The following is a 4,888-nucleotide window of genomic DNA, read 5'->3' on the forward strand; positions in this document are numbered from 1 at the left end:
CTGGTCCTGCCTGGCCCGCAGGCGGCCGCTGCCTCTGCTCGCCGAGCTGGGCGTCCTGTGGTGCCGAGCCGCGTTTCTCCCGGCATCCAGGAGGGCGCTGGGCCCACGCACGCGTCTGTGGGCGAGGCACTTGCTGTACATCCCGCACTGCTTAGTTCACTAGGCATAATGTCCTAGAGGTTCATTCATATTGTAGTGTACATTGAAATGTCCCTCCTTCTTTTTTCCCCCTGTGTACCAGGGATTGAACTCGGGGGCACTCAAACACTGAGCCACATCCCCAGCCCTATTTTGTATTTATTTAGAGACAGGATCTCACTGAGTTGCTTAGCGCCTCGCCATTGCTGAGGCTGGCTTTGAACTCAGGATCCTTCTGACTCAGCCTCCCAAGCCGCTGGGATTACAGGCCTGTGCCACAGCGGCCAGCAAATTTCCTTCCTTTTAAAACTCAAATAATTTCCTTTATATGTGTATAATCATCTTTTGCTTATTCATTCATCTGTCCATGGTCACTTGGTTTGCTTCCACATTTTAGCTTTTATTAATAAGTCTGTTGTGAATATGAACATGTATCTCTTTGACATCCTGCTTTCAAATCTTTTGGGAATATATTCAGAAATTGCTTGATCATATGGTAATTCTATTTAATTTTTTGAGGTACATACTGTATTCCACAGTGGCTGCATGATTTTACTTTCCCACCAAAAGGGCATGAAGTTCAAATTTCTCCACATCCTGTCAACACTTGTCATTTATTTTTTTTCTCTGACAGCAGGCATCCTAATGGGTATGAGGTGGTTCACCAGAAGTTTTTATTTCACTTTGGTGAACACCTAGGAGTGGGGTTGCTGGGCTGTATAGTAAGTCCATGCTGAACTTTATGTTGAACTGCTAAGCCATTTTCCAAGGTGCATGTACCATTTTATGTTCCCTCAAGATGCTCTGTACCCTTGATAGCATTGGATATGGTCCTTTTAAAACTTAAACCATGCTAGGGATGTGCTGGCGTTTCATTGTAGTTTTAATTAATCATTTTCTTAATGACTAATGACTTCTTTCCATGTGTGTATATGCTACCTTTATCTGTTCCTTGGTAAAGTGTTCAAATCCTTTGACCATTTAAAATTTTAATTCTTGGGGCTGGGGTTGTGGCTCAGCAGTAGAGCACCTGCCTAGCACATTCAAGGCGCTGGGTTTGACCCTCAGCACCACATAAAAAGATAGATAAATAAATAAATAAATAAAATAAAGGTAGTATGTCCAACCACAACTAAGAAAAAAATAAAATTTTAATTTTTTTTCTTATTGTTTATTTGACGTTTTAATATATTTGGGTATAAGCCACTTTATCATGTATTTTCTTTTTTTCTCTTTTGGCAGTCTATGTCTGTTTGTTGTTGTTGTTATTATTGTTTACAGTGACTTAACTTTGTATCTAATATATCTAAAGACCACATGGAGAGGAACTGGAAAAACAGCAGCAGATCAAATAGGGACCATCTCACATAGAATTGGACAACAGGGAAGTAGGTAACTGCGGGTTTCACTTAATTTGAAGTCCTCATTTTATAGATAAGGACACTGAGAGCCATAGAGGCTGAGTGAATTTTCTTTTGAGATACACAGAATCAGTGGGATAGCATTGCTGTGATCTCTGGATGTGGGTGTTTATTTGGTCTGGAGTCTGGCCTCTGATTCTACAAGTGATCTTATAACCTGCTTTGCTATGTAAGTTTTCAAATTTTATTTTTGATGTGTCCAGTAGAGGGCGCAGCACCTAGTGCTACCTGTATCCTAACTGGATAGTAGTGGAACAAGTTTTTTTTTTTTTCTAATATTCTTTTTAGTTGTAGATGGATACACCTTTACTTTATTTATTTATTTTTATGTGATTCTTAGGATAGAACCCAGTATCTCACACGTGCTAGATGAGTGTTCCACCCAGCTACAATTCCAGCCTCAGAGACAGATTTTTGACAAAAATCAGCCAAATACTAGAAAAGGCAGGACCTAAAAAGGGGGTTCAGGGGGAGGAGAAGAAAGCTCCTAACCTAAAAAGGTTATTTTGGAGTCTGCAAAAACGTCCTGCTGATCTAGATATTACCACACACAAATGCAACAGTTACTTGATAGCAAATCAACTGCAGGGACCTAAAACCATTGACTCATTCTCTGGCCTCCCAACATCTAAGTTCTATGCTCCTTTCCCATGAAATGTACTTGGGAAGTAGCTGCTAGCTAAGGACTTCATTTCCTGAAGCCCTAGTATCTAGATGGGCCTATGTGACTAACTTTTGGCCCATAGAACTTAGGGGAAGGGACATGTGCCATTTCCAGGTGAGACCCCTAATTGCCCCCATGTGATCCTTTCTCTCATCTATCAACTGATGTTGATGCCAGAGTAGCCTTGGAGGGAAGTCCACAGATGGCAGACGGCCTGTGTCAGTCCAGATCTCTAAGTGAGGACTTGGGAAGATAGAGCTACCAACCCCCTTCCCTGTTACCACCAAATGAACTGAATGTGGGTTATAAGCAAGAAATAAACTTTGATTATGTTAAGCCATGGAGATTCTAGGATTTACTTATTATTATAGTTAACTGTTAAATAATATAATCAAAGACATCTAACTTGAATTATAGAATTTAATTTCTACCTAGACTAGTTGAAACAGAGCTTGTGGGGGAGGGGGGAGGGCAACACACCATTCAATCAAAGGTTCCCAGCATATGCTGGTTCATCAAGCAATAGGTCTTAAGGTCGAGGTGTAATGTGGACAACAGGTGCCTCCCTCTCCCCACAGAAAACCCTGAGAACAGAAAGTTAGAGTAGTCACATTTTATTACTCACAAAACATTACCTCCAAATATAAACTACCTCATGGACCCAAATCCCTGCGATCACCAGGCTCATATATACCATAACATAATCTGCTTTCCAGAAGGAAATATTAACACCTGTTAAAATCCTCCCCATAGAGACAAAGCTTTTCCTGTGAGGTGTCCTGTACTCATTTTGCCAACTTCCAGATGAATAAAACTAAGATTTCTTTTTGCTTCTTCCAAAATTATAATTTATTGCATAATATTTACAACTTGAAAAAGAATCCTAGAATATTTTCATGAATAATAATTAGAAGAGTAATATTCCTGATGTGGGCTGTTGGAAGTGCCTTCTTTTCTCTGCTGGGTCATGGGACTGTGCGATTGATTCATGAGCCAGTCGAATGGAACTTTCTCAGCTCCCACCAAATGCTCCCAGTGCTTACATGGGCTGCTCTGGCCTATAGAAGGAAATGGTGCCAAGTAGTTCTTTGTTGTATTTTAATTCTCTTTTTTAGGGTGGTATTTGCAAATACTCCCCCTTCGTCAATGGTCCATGGATTTATTATTTAGTCTGGGAAAGTGAGGAGATACTTCCGAAGCTCTGAGTGGTATCCTCTGAGGAGGACAAAGTGTGTTTAGTTTCTGATTAGCTCAGTCACTTACCTCCTAGGACCTAGAAATACAAGAACCATTCATTACCCATGGTGGTGGCTGGCAGGAATTGTCCTTAGATTGTTCCATAGAAAAATATAGAGGGGGAGACCAGAAGAGTCACTGGTGGGCCAAGATGAATCTGGACTTGGCCAAGGCTGTTAGTTGGCTTCCTTAAACCAGAGATCAAGGGGAAGGCATTGGGGGAAGTCATGCTAGGGTTCTCTGTGGGACATGCACAGGGTATTAAGGCGGCTAGCTGTGGGCAAACAAAGATGAGAAAAGGTTGTCTATTGTCAGACAGAGGAGAGGCAACACAGTGTAGTGAGAGCCAACTTTGGAACCCAAAAGACCTGGGTCCAAACCTCAGCTCGGCCACTCTTCACCTGGATGGCTATGGACAGGCTCCTTCTCTAATCCTCCCCATCTCTAATAGAGTCAAAATACTCACCACACCACCCAGAATGAAGAATAAATAAGATGTCTGATGAGAAGAAGGCATTCAATAAAGGAAGGACAGCTATGGAAGCAATCATTTCATTGTTAGTGGAACTCAGAGGGAGGGATTCCAAGTGCTTCGGTTGTTTGGACCTCATAGTACAATAAAATTCTGTATTTTAGCATTGGCTCTCTTGGGAGTACTTCTTACTATCTTCTTTACAACTCAGGTACATGCTAAGGAAAAGAGCACATACAAATCTAAAATTAAAGTTTAAGAGTTGGGGATAGAGAGGCTGGCAGGGGAGGGGCTGTGGAACAGGAGAGCGAGTGCGGGAAGAGCAAGTCAGTGTCCAGAGCGGCCCAATGGTGTCCGGCTGGACAGGGGTGTGGAGGAAACTGTTAGGTACAAGACTCTGCCCTTCCTTCTCTGGCTTTCCCAAAGCCATATCTCGATTCTTTTTGGTTGCCCTATTGATATTTCAAAATATGAAAGTCCTTCCTTGTCCTAGTGTTTTTACCATTAGAGGGATCCACCTGGTTTGCCTTTGCTTCTGCAGAGATTAAATGCTGACATTTTGTTTTCAGAAATAAAGCCACTCTCAGTGGGTTTCCAAGGTGAATCCTGTAGCTACATCCATTCCAGGCACCGGGCCTCAGTGCATGGATGCTGGGCCCGGCCCCAACGATGCCGCCTGCAGGAAGCTCGGTGGCTAACAGCCCACTGAGTGCTGGCCCCTGATTCTGGGAGTGGGTAACAGTAGAATCCATCAGGCTTCTCTGTCCTACCTGAGAGTGTGTGGCTTTGGGCCTCCCTGCCTGGGGACTGCCCACACTCCTGCTGGGGAGGAACTGGGGCTGGAATCATGGTTCTAGGAGGTCCAGGCCTTGGTCCCACTGGAGCCCCCTCCCCCTCCACTGGTATTTTCAAGCTTTTCTCCAGCCAGAGATAATACTAATATCCCACAGTTGCAGG

This window comes from Marmota marmota, unplaced genomic scaffold, assembly GCF_001458135.2.
Source record: "Marmota marmota marmota unplaced genomic scaffold, marMar, whole genome shotgun sequence".
In the NCBI taxonomy this organism is placed as follows: domain Eukaryota; kingdom Metazoa; phylum Chordata; class Mammalia; order Rodentia; family Sciuridae; genus Marmota; species Marmota marmota.